The sequence below is a fragment of the Ptychodera flava genome (genome assembly GCF_041260155.1).
Source record: "Ptychodera flava strain L36383 chromosome 3 unlocalized genomic scaffold, AS_Pfla_20210202 Scaffold_27__1_contigs__length_13241970_pilon, whole genome shotgun sequence".
Classification (NCBI taxonomy): domain Eukaryota; kingdom Metazoa; phylum Hemichordata; class Enteropneusta; family Ptychoderidae; genus Ptychodera; species Ptychodera flava.
Window position 1 is genome coordinate 3,261,086 of NW_027248281.1, and position 20,264 is coordinate 3,281,349.

At 37.5% G+C, this 20,264-nt stretch overlaps 1 long non-coding RNA gene across 1 annotated transcript; it reads left to right on the plus strand.

Moving 5' to 3' along the window:
* The first annotated feature begins 8,393 nt into the window (after positions 1 to 8,393).
* LOC139126494 (uncharacterized) lies at positions 8,394 to 16,261 on the plus strand. The gene is made up of 4 exons (XR_011550597.1): positions 8,394 to 8,566; positions 13,109 to 13,270; positions 13,394 to 13,600; positions 15,340 to 16,261. It is a non-coding gene; the product is annotated as an uncharacterized lncRNA (long non-coding RNA).
* The last annotated feature ends 4,003 nt before the right edge of the window (positions 16,262 to 20,264 follow it).

A 20,264-nucleotide genomic window follows, 5' to 3' on the forward strand; every position in this document is an offset into this window, starting at 1 on the left:
CAAACTGAATGGATGCACGCAGTACTGCCACCGACCACATTTAATCGCAAACACTCTGATGTGTACGTTTTAGAGTTACTACGTGTGCCGCAGGCGTACTGAAGTGAAAGAAAATGAGAAATAATCAAGATGTGCATTTGGTGTTTTTAACTAAAGAGAAAACTCGTTGAATCAGTAGCATCGAATAAACCGTTGACGAATTTTGAATGGAAATGCTATTGGCGATTTTTCGGCGCCGGCTCATTTCATATTCGTATCAGAAGGCAAACGGTCTTACAATCATTTCTCATCATCGAATCGGGAAATTCCAGACTTTCGCTTAGTGGATAGTTTGAAAGACCCTGTGGATGGGAAGCGAATGTCATTGTTATCGAGTAGTTTGCAAATAGGGAGATAACAAAGGTGGCAAATAGAGTGTAGAGAAGGGGTTGAGACAGAGGATATCTAATCGATGTGAGAAGCAACTTTTCTACGGTAAAAGGAAGACGGTTTGCATAATTAAATGAAAATGTGATCTGACCGCAGAATCAGAAATTGGCTGGTTGGCTGGCCCTGTTAAATACCGACGTTTAGCGATATACCATTGTAAACACGATTGGAACTAATTTCGGAAAATTGGATGGTGAAGTAATGTCGATTTAATCTACAGTGTAATCTCAACTGCTTTTCTTTTAAAGTTTACACACTTGTTTTTAGGAATAATTTGCAATATTGCAACATTCAGCTATACGGCACCTAATATTTTTGAGAAATTCGAAAAATATGAAAATCCAATCATCCCAAATTAATTCCGATCGTGTTTGTAATGGATGCTTTCTGTCTTCAGAATTGACGGATAGTATACAACTTGTCATTTGTTGGGATGATAAATATGATTTCTATATAGGAAACGAATTCAAACAAGAAACAAGAGAGATAAAAGTGATGCAAATTTAATTGCATTTAATAAGTTGAAGGACAACAAACAACAAACCCCTATCAATCTTCCATTGTGGTATCTACCGAGGAACAACTCTGGGGCTTTGCGTTGTCTTAGATTTAACATCTCAAGGGGTGCCGCCTCGTCAGCTGGATAACCTGTTTTGATAAAGCACAAATTAGGAAAGATACGGCGATTGAATGTAGTCCCGTTCATCAATTTATGAAGTAATCGTTATAAAATGACTCTGACGTTGTTGATCACCTTTTGTAAGTAATAGGGAATGATAATATTACATAATAATATTATATTTAAGCAATAAAGTACCCCTCTCCGGCCCATTATGGACGAATACAAACTTTGCACTCCATAATTTACTGGGCTCCTCGTACATTATGGAGTGCAAAACGGTTTGCTTGAGCCACAATGCTGGATAATCGGATACCTTATCAGTAATAACCAGAGGGTATGACGTCACAAAATTCACTGGTATGGACAAAGCTGTAATAAATATATTGTAATGTGTATAATGTTATATTATAATATTATATTATACTATAATAAATTATATTATAATATTATATATGCGCATATATATATATATATATATATATATATATATATATATATAACGCATCAACACTGTCAAAATGTCTTACTTTTCTTTTTGTTTTATATAATGTTATATATTATTACACTGTATTATATAATGTCACATCAAACTGAATGAATCACGATGAAAATCAATATAGCTGTTGGGAGTTCAGTACTCTTGATCTATTCGCCATAAGCACTATTCGCTCTGTTTTCTAATTTCATCAGAATCAACCCCTCCTTGTGATTCACATGGGCGTATATATTGAATTAATTGCATTATAAACACCGGCCAATATCAGTGAGCTACAAAATACAATTTCTAGATTAAAACCGGAGCTGTTTTACTTGTTAAAAATGTTTTTGAAATTGAATTAGTATTCTCAGAAGAATGTAAATTTTTTCTCGACTGTCCTCCCCACTATGGATTTGACAATTTGAATTTCCATCCAGTTGTGTACGGCTCTCTCCCACTCTCCGCCACTTTCCATAAGACCCTCTTCCCTCTACAGCAGTTCCCTATTTTCCTAGTCTTTCTCCTTCCGCCGCATAATGTTTCCTTCTCCATTTAAATCTACTAAATCCTACTGTCTAACCGTATGTCACGGGCGTAATGATCAAGATTACCTTCTCTGTCTACTGATGTGAGGTGAAAATGCTCTCTTATCAACAAACCGCTTACGAACATCTTTGTTTTTCCTTAACATCGCTGTAGGGCGTCGTACGCAACTGGTAAAACTGAACGGGGGCGGTACGATACTGCAGGTGCCGCCAACGAAGCTGTTCGTGCAAAAAGGCGTTCGTGCGCAGCTTTTCAGCGGGCAAATCGAAAAACTAATCGGCGGGTGGAGAGAAAAATTCGATATTTACAGTAGGCGGGAACGAAATTTCTGTTTTTACAGCGGGCGGGGAGAAAATTTCTGGCTGCGGGCACCGGAAAATAGGAGGAGGGAATACCAGAACTTGAGGAAAGATTAAGCACCTAACTTTCAGGGGAGCAAAGTCCAAAGGTTGTCCAAAGATGTACATCTAGTGGGCAATTTCAGCGGTAGGGAGAGGGCAGTAGGGAGCTCGGACTGAACCATTGTGGTGAGAGGGGGCGGGAAGACCATAGATACTGGAGGGCAGTGGGCATCATAATTCGAGGGAGGGCATATTTTCTGCATATGCGAGTGGGAGGGCAGTCACGGTATATAAGCCTTCAAAACATTTAACAGTTGGCCACATCTGACGATAAACACGTTGTTAATAATGACCGCGATGAAGGAGGCCAACCTAAAGTCCCTTGCTTGCAGTTAATAACAAACAGATCTCATTATGTGTCTAGTGAAATCCTACCATTTGGCAGAAAGCAGATAAAGTCAAGAATTATGATTCATTATGTGGACAAACAAATCAGAAGGCATGTCACCCTGATCATTGTACGGCGCCATGGGGGTCGCTTTGCATGGTAAACACGAGCTAAACTATAGCTGAATAGATAGGCTGGCAAAGGCTGGCAAGAGTATTTTGAGTTAACCAACCCCGCTTATACCAATTATATAGCTCTACAATGCTATTTGTGTTACCGTGACAGACGATGTAACTGATTTAAATGTGACATATATACGGTATAGTCATACAGTTATCGCCAACTACTGAATATATCCGTTGCTTGAGAAAATTACCCGCCTTTTCGATATTATAAGCTTCCCCTACGTCTTCGGCAGACAGACGTTTTATGCTGACGTTGAAATAAGTCATTCTGTACATGAAATGCAGCAGACATTCAATCGCAAACGCCGAGCGCTAGCCGTGATGGCAGCCCGAGATACTTCAGACTGACCTTTAATCTTTGAACTCAGTCTTTAAAATGGATAGGTCGAACTCTCTGTATTTGGATTGTGTACACATTATCGTTTAGAACTAGGAAAGATTAAGCACTAAATTGAGTGGAGCAAAGTCCAAAGGTTGCCCAATGTCCAAAGATGTACATCTAGTGGGCAATTTCAGCGGTAGAGAGAGGGCAGTGGGGAGCTCGGACTGTTATCTCAAAAGCCGCAAGAACAATATACAGCAAATATAATTAAATAATTAAAAGTTAAAATTTTATCTTTCATGATTTTGAAAGAGAACGGCTGAAAGGTTCCTTGAGGAAACTTTGAGCTAAAGTTTAAGTCTTTCACTTTCGAGGTACATACTACCTTAAAGGGACAAAGTCGGCTGTTTTTCATGAATTTTGTTTGATACGAGATACTACTTATATTGTTTGACATGTTGAAAGATACTGAATGAATGGATGACAATGCATATAGATCCCAAAACTTTGTTTCCCTAATATTATGTTTATCAAGAGATTGCCAAAACTTGTGTCAAAGAGGACTGAGAAAATAACAAGATGAAGAACATAAAAAGTAATGTGGAGATTAAATTTACCTTTGGTTGAAAGATACGATAATTCTCTATTGCTCAGGTATTTTTGGACTACGACAAATTATTTTCTTCAAATAAAAGATTGGTTTGTTATTGAGGCAGTCCAAATTTTTGTATAATTCGTAGTTTCTTTACACATTCTGCCAATAATCAGTATCCATATAGAATGGAGAGTGGATGTTTTCCATGCCTGATCAGGCAAGTATACCATTTTTATAAGGAAATGCTGAAGGACGTCGACAAGGCCTATCTTTATAGGGAAGCGATCGTCGGAACTGCGCATGTGCGTTTTTTTACAAACAATGTATTTCATGCACTATATATAGATGCATCATGTCAACTTTAGCTGCAACATTTAAATTTCACGATGTACCCAATGAAAAACATGTTATAACTTCTCGATCGCCGACGTACCTTGGATATACTGAGTGTTTACAGTGCGTTTCACCTAGGTACCGCAACTCAGCGTATGAGACGGACACAATCCACGAACAAGACATACGATTAGCTCTGGTATCACGGACACATTTGAAAGCCACCGACTCGTCGACAAATTAAGTTAACAAGCATGGGGAAGCCGCTGTCTGGACTGAGAGATAAACAGTTGACTAGACTTGCTACAATTTAACTGTTTCTTTTACAATTTCAGCTAAGAATTCAAGAGGTGAAGGTATTCTCAACAGAAACTAACTAAAAAGCCACACATTGTAGATCAAGTGTGTCTTTCAGTCTACACAGAGCGGTGACCCCATACTGGTTTACTGTAATTAATCAATGAGTCGGTGACTTTCAAATGTGTCGTGATACTCAAGCTAATCGTTTGTTTTGTACGTGGATTGTGTCCGTCCCGTACGCTGAGTTGCGGTACCTAGGTAAAACGCACTGTACATCGGTCGCAGGAGTCCTTGTCGACCTTTGAGCGAAATTCCGACAACTGTCTCCCTTTAATATATCAGGCGCATGTCAGTGTGCAACTAATCTCTGTACACATTTGTACAGAAATTACCCACAAGTATTGAAGATATTTTGTGCAATCATAATCTTAAGCTTTTTATATTATTTACAGAACGCTTCATCTTTTCAGCGAAAACACTATATGAGGGCAGCTTGCAGTATGTTGCATTTAAACAAACAGGTGATTTAGAATGCTTGACACACATATTCTCTGATCCATAAAGATATCTGATATGTTCGTTGCAATGATGTTATGAATCATATGAAATGTAATTGATGGACCATCATTTATTCACATCATGACAGGGTGGCGAGAACAACCCGTGGCACATTATGCAGATTGTCATGGTTGATGATATTGTATTGTTTACAACAATAGTTTATAGATACTCTTGCATCGATTTGCAGAATGCATGATAGAAAGAGTTCACGAGTACCTGCTCATGGATAATATGATTCCTGGCGCCATTCCAGTACACGTAACCCTTTTCTGAACAGTTACAATTCAAAAGACACTAGCTAGGGTGGTCCTGCAAGTACTAAGTCAGTACACGAACAAGGAGAGACTCTTTGTCTGTGGTCGGCATCAAAAATTACATCTATCAATTTTTAATTTAGAATATGGCAGATATGACATCATGCCAACATGAAGTAAGCCTGGCAGAGGTATGAGTATCATAAGTATAGTAGCGAGCTCATTCATAGGAAACTCTACAGTCACTAACGAATCAAAGTAAAGGGAAAAAGTTCAATTCTTCTTACAGGTATTTTAGGTAATATAATACTGCAACAATGCTGAAATGCTCGCATTGTTGCTGTATTACCTAAATAACACTACGAAGAATTGAAAACTTTTTCCTTTACTTAGATTATCATCAAAATGGTACAGTAATGTTCTAATTAACTGTGCAACAGACTGGTGACAATAAACATAATCCGTAACCAGCAGACAATTGGTATGACAGGAGAGACGACTGACGTATTGAACAAAACAAGATCAACTTTTCCAAATATTTTAGAATATTGAAAGACCACAAATTTATGATGATTTGGTCCTGGTGGAAATAAAACAGTCAAAATGAAGATATTTAATTAGCTTTTTTCCCAATAGTGTGGCTGACACCAATATCAACTGAACGCTGAAAGGCAAAGTGCGGGACTGAGCAACTGTGTAAGTTTACAGCAGACAGCCAGATGACATCATGAACAAGGGCTTTGCAAATCGTGATGCAGTGTATCGCATTTCAGTTATAGTACTGCTGTTAGAGCTATGATAGAGAAGGGAGCTGATTTTTTCTTCCTAATATATTCACGTTTGTCAAATCATTTTGTGTAAAACGTATTGCAGTAGGAAGCATATTTGTCTGGAATTGAATAAAGGATGATATAGACTGCCTGTCACTTGGACCTAGCATCAAATATGTAATTGACCCTATTTGTAGTTACATTTAGCTAATCTCACTTTTCGACAATTTTCCTGAATTACTTTTGTATTGTACTGATGTCATATCGTCAGGACGTATTCTATCGTTTGTCTCGTTTAAGGTATAACCAGTATTTGTGTTTCCAATCGGCATATTGATATAACGTTCGATGAGACCAAGCTTTGAGCATTCTGAACTCTGAGTCAATATTCAATGACAAAATATAAGACACAACAGTTTCATATCCAATCAGGTGATTTGACTCGGGTATGAAAATAAGTGAATTGGTAGTGGTGAAACGGACAGTTGAATTGGTACTGGTGAAACGGACAATTGAATTGGTAGTGGTGAAACGGACAGTTGAATTGGTAGTGGTGAAATGGACAATTGAATTGGTAGTGGTGAAACGGACAGTTGAATTGGTACTGGTGAAACGGACAATTGAATTGGTAGTGGTGAAACGGACAGTTGAATTGGTACTGGTGAAACGGACAATTGAATTGGTAGTGGTGAAACGGACAGTTGAATTGGTAGTGGTGAAACGGACAGCTGAATTGGTAGTGGTGAAACGAACAGTTGAATTGGTAGTGGTGAAACGGACAGTTGAATTGGTAGTGGTGAAACGGACAGTTGAATTGGTAGTGGTGAAACGGACAGTTGAATTGGTAGTGGTGAAACGGACAGTTGAATTGGTAGTGGTGAAACGGACAGTTGAATTGGTAGTGGTGAAACGGACAGTTGAATTGGTAGTGGTGAAACGGACAGTTGAATTGGTAGTGGTGAAACGGACAGTTGAATTGGTAGTGGTGAAACGGACAGTTGAATCTTCTGCCAACGCACATATTTAGATTTGTCGTCAGGGCTTTGTTGTCTTTAGTACCTAGTGATACATACGTTACTTGCACAACGCTGTGGTCAGTATTGCCAAATGGGGCCACGAGGCCTGGTAGAGTGATATCAGCCGTGTAAAGATCCACAACGCTCTTTTCCTGTTGCCATATCCACATTGATGAAAATGTTCACCATCAAAGTATAAAATTACCGAGTATACTGGCGCTTTAGGATGACGTAGTAGCATATCCAGGGTATGCTGTGCAATAATGCCAGCTGCCACACGCACACACGTCTGAAGCATATAAACACAGGGAGTATAAGGTTCATGAATTCAGGTGACACGTGTACATAAAAAGCACATAATGATCACGAGGGGATTTGAGGATGGGATAATTCGATATTGAATATTGACGTTCTACAAGGACTAAAGTTGGTGTAGAAAAAAGCATTGTCTTCTCCATACTTCCCAGAATTTGAGTTTCTGTCTGGGAAACGAGAACTGTTATATAGTCCTCCCTTTTCAACTCTAAAATCTATGTTTTCAAGGATATCGATGAAAGAATGATGATTGAGGTTTTCATGCATTAAATTGGCATAGAGTCCAAGAGAAGTCATTGAAAGTTTATGTCGAAGATGATGAGGACGATTATTAAAAAGTCTATGATACATTTAACGTGACTCTGTTATTATGTATGGAGATATACAGGCTTGACAAAACAAAAACTGGTTTGTTTTAGTCGCAGAAAGTCGTATGTTCGATAAAGAACGTATCTTATCCTTCAAACCATTAGGAAGATCTACAATTAACTGGGTGAAGAAAGGCGCTTTCATAGTACTGGAAATTGTAGATTTCCATTCACTGAGTACATGCCGAAAGGCAGTAAACCTTTGTCAAGAATGTGGTATCAACATATATTATATATGTGTAAAGGTATATACGCATTAACACGCAATCACGTGATGTATTGTTTTATTTAATTCGATTTTCACTGTAATCAACTTGAATAAAATTCACAGGGTTAACACTGATCATTTCCTACACACCGTATTTGTAAAAAACCTTGCTTAAAAGTTGATTACCACCAAAACATTCAAATAAATCGTTTATAGAGTCATATATAATGCATGCAGAAGTCATAATATATCCATACTAATATGCTAAACTCTCCTTTCATATGTAAATAAGTGAGATTCCATGGCGACGTCAATTTTATGCTGCTTATATCTAATAACACGTTGTTGAGGACAGGACTTACAACCATAGCTAAGATACTGGTTCATCGAACGATAGCTAATCATTGTGAATGGGTAACTATGAGGTCCATAAGAGTCATTAAGTTTTTGACTACAACAGGAGTGATAACTACTGTTTTTCTCGCACATTGGAGATACTCGTCAGATGATGGAAAGATAGCGGACCACTTGAAAGGCAAGTCTCATGGAATTAGTTTCTCAATGTATAGTCGCTTTATAAATTACATCTGGTGAATTTTGATGCTATGCCGTTCATAGTGTTCCATCGACAATCAATTGCCAACTATCTACGTTGTAGACCTTCTATATACACTAACAATGACAACAAATATAATATATTCTTCAAATTATCTTACTTTGTCGCATTTCACGACCAAAAACCACTTATTTGACAAATTTCAAACTTGGCTTATACGTTTTATAGCATGGTCACATTCCGCATATTGACTAGATAATATATATAGACATTTGCTAATACACTTTCGGCTCATGTAATTTATACTTATACAGTACGGTTACTGTAAAAAGTTTCGTAGCGTCGCGCCAGGTACGTATCTGTTGAACGTCTCTCTTGTGAACAGTGCTAGCCTTAGCTACGAGCAGTCAGACAATTCTGCCCACTGAGTCTCGTTTTGTGAGCAAATGCGATGAAAATTAACAACAATCAGCGCACGCTATTTGCTCGAATATGCGGACAGAGTAGAGCATGCCTGCTCACAAAGCAACACTGGAAAGGTTGAAATAAGTTACTACACAATGTAATGTGGAAGAAATAAGCCCAATCGTGTATGTTCGAATTTTAACATTGTCTACTTCATGTGTTTATATATCCATAATATCTTTAGCCACTTCCTCTCCTTACGAGAAGAGATCGTTCCAACACATGTGGCGCTATCACATTTTAAATGTTGTTCTAGGATGTGTTAGGATTTGTTTCCAGTGAACTGTATTCGATCATTTCATACGTTGGTGATATTAATGTTTGAAGGGTGAGAAGATGCACCAAGTGGAATTCAGATTCTTTCTACTACTTTCCGTCAAAGCTAATGTAATTTGTACATCTAAGTTAATCATCAGTGTGCCTTGTCAGCCAATGGATAAGTCCTGATCCATTTGGAATAAAGATTGAATGTGCAAAGTAAATAGTCGTTGACTAAACTGAAAGTGTCGAAATGGTTTATTGATGTTGTATGAAACATTCATACTTACACTAAGTTGATTAGTGGTTAATCATCAAGCAGATTAGTGGTTAATTATCAGTGAGCCGTGTCATCAGGATGGACAAGTATTGACGATCTGGTTGATTTTCACTCGTTTTGAAGAGATACCGTCCCATTAGCAATGGTGGTATCAGTAATTCGTGTTCAAGTTTTTTTACAAAAATGTTACATCATCTAGCCTATCCCGTTCACAAAATTCATAATGAAGTGAGTCCACTCTTTTGCACATTGAAAATCATAGCATTTTGTTTGTTTGTTCTGACCATATATTTCCAAAACTACGTCACAGCTGTAAAAGTGGCATTATTTTAATAAAAATCCCAACGGACTCTATCTACTTTTGTGTGTTTGGCATGAAATTCCAATTGCTTCTACATTAATGAATAAAACTAAACTGCCTGTCTGTCTGTCTGTACTGTTGACATGGATAAGAATACAGAATAAATAAATAGGCTACATCGGAGAGACCAACCTTACAATCTTTTAAGCAATCTTTACAATAAATTACTGCGATGAAGAACGTGGTTCAATTCAACACATCGTAAAACTCTACTTCGTCATAATTATTCCAGTAAATTTGCCGACATTTTTTTCGAATTGATATTGACAACCGATTCCGTTCTTGGAAGGTATGTTATTAAAGTTTGCTGATAGTATGCAGAAAGATTTTATGAGGTTATCCCACGATATCAGCGCTTGGTTGGGACGTATTGCCACGAGTGAGGGTGCGAGCCGCATCACACGAGTCGAAGACGAGTGTGATGCGGCGCGCACCCTCACGAGTGGCAATACGTCCCAACCAAGCGCTGATATCGTGGGATAACCGATTTATCATATGCCCATGACCGTATATTTATGTAAAAGGTAATTAAAAATAAAGAAATTTTATTAGTTTTTGTCAGTCTTTCGAAGGGACTATGTTTTTATATTCTGCCGCTGGTCTGAGCGCATTGATACATGTTTGTTTACAACAGCTGATCAAGTCGTCGATCGCATCGTGTCGAGTGTATACGGTCTAAACAGGATTATTTCAGCGCAATTTACCGCAGTTCAGAAAAGGAATGGAGCCAATTTACTAAATTCTGGTCACCGTCCCGGTGTTCTGGTGGATAATTATTACACGGACAATATTGTAAGTTTGAATTCACTTTAATAACTCTTGCTGAAACATGGCTGACGTGAACAGGAACGACGAAGTAGCGCGAAATACAACGGATTGTAAACATCAACTTTTAATTTTCTACAACAACCTGTCCTGTAACTCTCTTTAGATCTGAAATAAAGGAACGTTAAATTCATATGTACTAAGTAATATGTTTCGATTTATATCGGTAAATTTTGATTGAATGCAAGATGAACATCATGACATCAAAATCGGAAATAAACAACAATTGATGACGTATAACGTGCCGTATCAGACTGATATTTTACGTTCCACGTCGCGACCCGTCAGAGGAGACACGGATACGGTCATGGGTATATGATAAGAGTCCTTATTAGACTGTCGATAGTCCCTTGTGCCCTTAGTTTTCTATTATTTGTATAATCTCTGGCATATACGAGGGTGTGTTCCGCAAGCATAGTGCCGAAAGAGCGGGCTGGGAATGCTGCAGGCATGATAGCGAGTGCCGAAGCTAGGAACTTCGGCATTCCTCCACCCATGTATGTACAAGAGACTACACCAAAATAGAAAAACTGTTTATTGGTATTGGAACAGAAGTATTTTGAACATTATTCAATGGTTATCATAGGGTTTTGAAAAAAAACAATATGGCCGCCAAATCATGCGACTGATCCATTTGCTTTTACAGACTTGATAGTACTTTGACCAGTGATGACATTAGTAAAATTTAAGTTCAAATGGTGTGGTGGTTCTGGAGTTTAAGATTTTTGATAGATTAAAATTTTTTTTTTTTAAATCAAATATGGCGACAAAACAACATAACCGATCCAAATGCCTTTAGCAAAAGTGATACTATTAGCTCACACTACTGATGCCATGAGTAAAAATTCAAGTGAAAAAGTGTGGCTAGGATTTTTTAATCTGTCCTACTTAAAAGGTTACATACTTAAAAGGTGTTAGATTCAGGGGATCAGCTATCGGCCGGAAAACTGTCACATAAAAAAAAATGTTCAAGACTGTAAAACAAAAATCGAAGACACACTTGGAAGATTGACACGGCACCTTTTAATCATGCTAATTTTGACCGGAAATACTGCAGCGTTAGTGAAGGGAAATGTAAAAACCTAGTTTTAAGAGGTTTTTCAAATTGACTGTCACGTGGTCCCCTATAAACAATTGTCAAATAATAGAAGACACAGTATTTGCCAATATCTACGCTTTTAGAAAATATATACTTTGATGGGATTACGAGCTCAATTTTCTGCAGAGAGTTCATTAATTGGAAGTGTCCAATACTTGTCTTGGAACCTTAAACTGGTCTGTGGGTGCAAAAGATTTTACTGTAAGGTATATCGTAGGATTACTGTAAGATATATGGTGGAATTTACTAGCACCCGTCATTTGAAAGGCAGACAGTATCTTTCTGTCATTCTCTTATTGGCAATTCTTAAATTAAAACGTCAGCAATAAAAGTATATCTATTTTGAATATCCGTCTTATGTTAAAATTACAGCGACGGCTTTACAAATTAATCATCATAGACCGAGCTTAGCATCTTTTTTACACAAATCCCTTTTTTACATCGTAAAGAAAATTGGGCCAAAAGGGCAACGTAATAAAAGTGCCTGTGCATATAAAATTCATTGTAATGCTGTATCAAGCTTACATTTTATGGAAGATGGAAGAGGGTTATCAGCTTGCTAGTATGGTGGATCATGCCTGCATTGATACGATTGTGTAAGACAGCCAACTTGTGTGCCAGTGTGCAGCATGTGTAGAGTGAAAACGAATATGCACTTCACACCATTGAAATATATACTCGCATTTTAGAATAGTACAGCAGAGTTGTATTCGTCGCATATTGCTTGTATACATGTATCAACTGATTAAATACTGGAAAGGTTTCTGACCGTATCGATGTTTAAAACTGGAATGTGGAATAACGAGAAAGCAACTCCACACATCGTTTATGCCTGGTTGTTTGCGTTTAATCACAGGCGGCCCAATCACTATTAATAAGCTTATTATTGAATTTTTCTCAGTTTTCTCTGTCACTGTCAGTCCCTCTCCTTTTCTTCATGCTCTAACTGATCGTAGTAAATAAAATAGCCTAACCTATAGCCTCTTGACTCTTTATTTATTTTACACCCCATTACAAGGACGCTTATCTCTCATATACACATCTTGTAATTAATTAGTCAACACAACTAGTTATGCTAATCCGTGGACTTATCAAGGATTGGTCAACATTGTATAGAGATGTTACCTTTCCTATCTTTCGCGATGTTGACCAACCCGTAAAATCCCTGATATATACATCCCTTGTAATACAATGGGAAATTCATATGGGAACTATATTTTTATTTTTCTTTAGAGTTGAAATGTGGTATTAACTTCGCACCGGCACTAGGTCTTCCACCAGTAGCTCTTCTAAGTTGTCCCGGATCCGGAAATACATGGTTACGTCATCTGATAGAGCTAATGACTGGTATCTACACGGGTTCTGTTTATCAAGACAAAGTTCTCTACCAAGGAGGTAAGATTTTTACATTCAATGAATCACTGCGTCCGTGTAGAACTTCAACTATGATTATGAACTTTCCTTCGCAAACAGAATTTTTCATAAACATGTTTTTCTATTTTTGTGAAATGGTATGAGGTTTCCTTGGTGAATTTGACGAATGGAACTCTGGTCGGGTCGTTGCGGTCAAGACACACACGAGGAGTAAAATACATCTACAGCGATTTTCATCCGTCATCTTGTTGATAAGAAATCCATATGGTGCCATTGCTAGTGAGGTAAATAGACGACTTGGAGGACACACCTTCCAAATGCAATGGACTAAGGAACTCGCAGAAAGTGAAGGTACGTATACATCAAACTATTTATCATATAGGTAACGTCCATATTGGTATTTACCTATCGTGTAAAGAGAATAAGAATGAACTCCATTTTAACATACGTGCGAAAATATACGTTTTATCTTCAGAGTTAATGGAACTTATGGGATAGCTCTGATATATTTACACATGTGCGCGAAGCAGCAGAGTGAACACAATTGTTAAATTTTCCGAAACGTTAGGTTCAAGTTATAATTTTATAGTTGCTTTTGGTTATACTGCATTTAATTGAAAGATTAATTTTACCGAAAATAAACAATTTCTGAGTGTTATTACCGAACCCCTTCATCACACCATGTTTATTGCTATGGCGTTCTGTATGTCGTGTCGTCGGCTTGTAACGTAGGATCATCAGTGCATCGTTGCAGATTATGGTAGAGTCAGCTGAAGGCCAATTTGCCGATGATTAGATTTAGCGGAAACCATCAATCAGCGACCCAAATCAGACAGTGCAACTGATGCAAGCATTCTGTAACGTTTATCGACCCAAATCAGACAGTGTAACTGATGCAAGCATTCTGTAACGTTTATCGACCCAAATCAGACAGTACAACTGATGTAAGCATTCTGTCACGTTTATCGACGACGGTGTATTGAGGCTAGCGAAAATAGTACAGCACCTGTACATATTGTATTCGCATCAAACAAAAAATCAACGTCCTCAATGAATTTCAAGTTTTCATGCAGCATTCACCTCATGTGTCATTAACATTGTCCCTGATCCACTCAAAAAGTCCCTTTCCAGTATTCAAAATAGCGGATGCCTGAGAACAAAAATTCCATGGCAATATTATGATTTCTCTGCTACTATACCCACCTCGCATTCGTCGACGAGGCTGGTCGAGCACTGAACCGTAAAATACACATGAATACATCAGCGACCAGGCACGTTTACCCAATAATTATTGTGAAACCTTCGCAAAATGGAAACGACTGATCATTTCGTCACTACCATATTGGTTATTCTTACTGTCTTCATCAATAATAACAAACTGTGATACAGTCACTATCACGCTTTCTCAATCATCGAATACGTGACGAAGTAAGCATAAGCAAAGCCTACTGCAAACGATTTCTTCGCCGACTTCGGAACGTCAAAATAGAAATAGACACGATGATTGGTTGATATCTCGTTGTCTTCGAGTGATGTATGTGGATACAATCAACTACACTGTGAGATAAACTTTAAGTTCCAAGACAAGTGTTCCGTCAAACAATGAATTCTGTGCAAACAGCTAAGCCTGTAACACTGTTAAAATATGGATTTTTACAAGTTTAAGTATATTTAGCAAATGCAATTGATTTCGTGCTTTGTAATCATTTGCTTACGCTGCAATTAGTCACAACATACAATCCACAGTATTAACCAACGTTATGGCCTTCAGAATATGCATAGTTTAACGGGGTTGCGAGGTCACTTGTTTGCAGAGAAAAGGTTGTTTGGAAGGGCCAAATAAGATACCAGACCTGGAATCTTTGCAAAATAATGATCAATTAAATATGTTTATACCAATGGTTACTGTGTCAAGAATGTTAACAATATTGATGTTGATGTTTTTCATATTTATCATATGCATCAACTGTGAGCAATTCCTTCCCAAAGGGCACACATTAAAAGTTTGATATGGAATCTCTCTCTCTCTCTCTCTCTCTCTCTCTCTCTCTCTCTCTCTCTCTCTCTCTCTCTCTCTCTCTCTCTCTCAGAATTTTCTACCACAGTTGTACAAGTTATGAATTATTGGGAAAGGATTATCCACAATGTGTTTGAAAATTACATGGGCCCCGTGTTGGTGATCCACTACGAGGATATCAAGCAGCAACCTGAAGAGATGCTTAAAAGAATCGTCAATTTTCTTAACATGAATGTCGATCAAGAAAGATTGTTTTGTATAAAACAGGAGTTATCCGGAAACTTCAAAAGGGAATTGACAGTCGCTGACAGAAAAGTTCAATTTGAGTTTGTGAAAGGACAGAATCAGAATATTACAGAACGCATTATGATGGTAAATAAACTATTACTTGATAGAGGATATCCTCAAGTAGTGCCATACGACTTGTAAATAATAGTAAACATATTTTCGATGAAAGACAATATTGATCTTTCATTCTCTTGCACTGTGAAAAATAATTATCATATTATTGAGCGAGTAAGGTATGAGTGATCTGGAAATAAACTGTTGCATAAAAAACGTACATCTTTTTAACCAGCTTTGCTACCATAAACGCCACTTTCGAGTTTTCTACACAGCAAGATTAGTTTTCTTCACTATCGTCATACCTTTTGCAATTCTTAACTAGTGCTGCTCCTAATTAATTCTCAATTTTCGCGATGACGTTGTTAAAGTCAATGTAAATTACCAAGAGAATAATACATCCAGAGATGCTGGGCAAATCTACCTTTAAGTTACAAATTAATTTGTTATCATTACAAAGCATGTAATTTACAGGGTTTGCTCCATTGCTCTATTTTTCTAATCATGGAAAGGTCAAATTGTAAATAGTGTAGCAGTAGTTTGGAGGGGAATGCGGAACTCCGACTACGATGTAACAATTTCCCAACCAGCTAGTAGATTTTCTCAATCATTTTCCTTTGTCATTAAACTTCTTCCTGACCAGTTTTACCTTATAAAGCTACTCTACAGTTTCTTCTCTATTTCGAAAGCTCGTTGCTTTACTTTCCCGCTACACAATTTGTCATCTTATCTCGGCACGTTTCTGCAAACAACCAATTTCTACTCCACGTTTGCCTAGATATGTGATGAAAAATATATACGGGACATTGAAGAACCAAATATCGTATAAGAGTTACGACTGACAGTAATGTTCCTCGGACGTTTTGGCAAAAGACTGGAAGCGGCTAGCGATTTTTTTTCACGAAACGTAACAAGTTATTCTATGACAATGAATGCTGTATATTGCGTATGATTGGAGAGAAAGGAGCACTACATGTTCTTTTCACTAGATTTATAAACGTTGTTGTAAAACAAGAGTGCAGTAGCTGACGAAGTGTTTGCTTCATGCATTCATTCAAAGGGATTAATTGCTGCAATTTTTAACGTGTTTTCAGTATTTACTTTCTGTACATTGAGTACTGGTCTACCGCCTCAACTCTTTTACCATATTTAGGCTCCACCTCTATTGTTTTCCCATGATAGAATTCAATCTGTGGACCGAGAAACGGGGAATAATGAAGAGCATTTCGAAATAACCAGTATTCAGCTTGTAAACACTCTGTTTACATGGAACCACGTTTATAATTATGACTTGAACTCAATCGTCCAAAATGATAATACTCATTGCATATACAGGAAATGTTCACAAATTGAATGCTTAGTCCCGATACATGTAATATAACTTCCAACACCTTACAGCGGTCGGAGTAATTTACAGAGTCATAACCAATAAGACTGCATTACACACACTAAAATACTAACAAACATAAATGTACTTTAACTGACACGGATGTTCACAATAGTAAGCCGTCTCTCCATTGCACTCATCAAAGTTACACAACAACGTAATCACGATATACAGGGTTGCTTAGAAAGAGACCGAATAAAATTTCTTTCAATGAAATAATGATAACAATATTTATTTCATTCAAAATAATTACCAATAAGGTAAAAGTGGAAGTAGCAACTCTAGTGAATTATTTATTTACTTTGTCGAACCAGAACCCGGTCTACTACATTCCATTTTTAATTTCACTTAAACAATAATGTAGGCAACTAACAGGGTCTGATAACCATCACTCATGAAAAAGGATGTTTTGTCGACGTCTCTTTATCATATCTTGCTTAGCTTTTAACTTTTCTAGGGAAAAAAACTATGAACTGTGATCTATGTAAGGGTGTGGAAACATTAGAACAGGTTTTTACACTGTCAACCGTCAACAGTGGCTTTGAATGTAATTGGGCATAAGTGATCTGCAGATTTTTAAGAACTGCTATACCTGTCAGAGGTTTGAAGTTTGTAAATATTCTGCTCTTGCCTAGGAAATGGGCGATATATAATACTGGCAAAGTCAGAATTTTGAATATGTCGTTTGGTGTTCTACTGATGAAGTACGACCATGTAATTAGAACCACACATTACTGTATAGCAACCAAATTAATTTTACATAGTTTCTACAAAAGCAACATGAATGTTAACATGAAACTATTTTACAAAGTGTGGCTATTTAATGTACAGTAGTAGAAAGAATCACTACTAATGTTAGCAGCATATATGTTTTAACTTATATTTGGATTACTGAAAGGAGAATCCTGAATGCCTGTCAACATCGATATGACGTTTACATATCTTGAAACTAGGATCAATACAAGGTTTTCATTGCTAGTGTTTTTTGCAAATTTTGTTTATTGTTTAAAAATGCTATAGTACTACATCATCCCGTTCAATATTAATGTCAATAGTTGAAAATTACTATCTGTTATCTTTTGGTTAGACTGGTCGTCAAGGACATAATCCATTTTATTTAAGCCGTTAACTATTCATTACAAAACGTTTATTGCCTCGTTCAATATGAAATGTGAGCAAGCTGTTGCGGAAACTAAGAATCAAACAACATGCCAACAATATCCTATTTTAGAGGAGCACAAAAGCCCTGTGCAATAACTGGTGGAGTTTATGGTCTCATATAAAGCAATGTATTCCCTCAGTCTCGATAACCTCACATGCTTTGTTTTGTTCACAGATACACCCTTTCTATAAAAAACCACGGTAAAGAAACAGTCAAATCGCTACTTTATAGTGGCAGGAGATTCACAAATACCGATAGTATTTATGGTGGTACCTAGCAACAGTTAACTGACCAACTTAATTCTCCTAGAAACTTCCTGTAGGGTTACAGCAGATGCAGAGAAGCTTTGCCACAGTGGGAAAGCTTTCTTAGCAGATATGCGTCATGGCACACAGTTGTGTCTGGTTGGCATGAAAGCTGTTATCTATAAATGTGGAGATGTATGCTTCCAATACGTCGGCGAACCGGTGGCATCACTATAATAAATTTTGCGCTATACATTGCATGGTATTTCGACATTTTTTGGCTTTCTTTCACTAGTGTGAGTTTTGATCTGACATTTTATCTGTATTGAACACTTTTATTTCTTATATATGGTTGGAATGTAAAAATTACTTATGGTTGGTACGAAACGATTTTTGATAGCATGATGAAATCTTCAGCTTCAAATCATCATCTCCCTCTTCGTTTTTGAATTGAGATAATTTCACTGGACAAGTTATTATTACCTTTTTGTATTGCCGTGGTAAGGAAGGGTCAAAGTTCTGGTACCAGCATTTGCGAAATGGGTTTATCGACTGATATAAATCAGACACACCTCACTGGCTGCAGCATGTGACTTGAGAGCCATAGTGGAATCATGAGGCATGGAATTGGCTCTATCAAATCCTAACGGCAGCTGCCAAATGTACTGAGGAAAGCATAATCCCTCAAAAGAGTCGGTCCTATTGGATACACCACCATCTGTTTCCCGTACGCTGGTAAGTGGTACTCCTCGCAACGCGACAAAACATAGTATTTTTCCCTGATGGGTTCACTACATTCAGAAAGTTGCTTTTTGTTCGGCGCAACGAAACTTTTGATATAAACATACTAAATTACGAGTAGAAAATCGAAGGGGAGTTTGAATGAATAAAATGAGGGCAGAAACTCACCTCGGCTGTTATTGTAAGCGATCGTCATATTGACACCATATATCTAGGTGAGGCAAAATAAGTGTGTGTTTCGGTAACATGGCTCCGAGAATTACGGTCAATAGGTCAGATGAATTTTTTTATTATTTTTACTTTTCTTGGTTGAGACCAATAAAATAAAAATAAAGAAAATAATTTAAAATGTAGCGAATTTACTTGAAACTTTTGTAAATGCGAACGAAATTTCTAGGGTTGGAGGATTTTTCTAGGATATGTCCGGTTACCGGAAACACTGTGCCACGTGAACAGTTTTTAATTTGGTCATCATAAGTATATTTTAAGGTTTTTTAAACAGTTTCATATTAGAGACTTTAGAACTCATTGAGAGCAGACAATGTGCGACATGTTTTGAATAATATGAGGTTATCCCACGATATCAGCGCTTGGTTGGGACGTATTGCCACGAGTGAGGGTGCGAGCCGCATCACACGAGTCGAAGACGAGTGTGATGCGGCGCGCACCCTCACAAGTGGCAATACGTCCCCACCAAGCGCTGATATCGTGGGATAACCGATTTATCATATGCCCATGACCGTATATTTATGTAAAAGGTAATTAAAAAAAAGAAATTTTATTAGTTTTTGTCAGTCTTTCGAAGGGACTATGTTTTTATATTCTGCCGCTGGTCTGAGCGCATTGATACATGTTTGTTTACAACAGCTGATCAAGTCGTCGATCGCATCGTGTCGAGTGTATACAGTCTAAACAGGATTATTTCAGCGCAATTTACCGCAGTTCAGAAAAGGAATGGAGCCAATTTACTTATTCTGGTCACCGTCCCGGTGTTCTGGTGGATAATTATTACACGGACAATATTGTAAGTTTGAATTCACTTTAATAACTCTTGCTGAAACATGGCTGACGTGAACAGGAACGACGAAGTAGCGCGAAATACAACAGATTGTAAACATCAA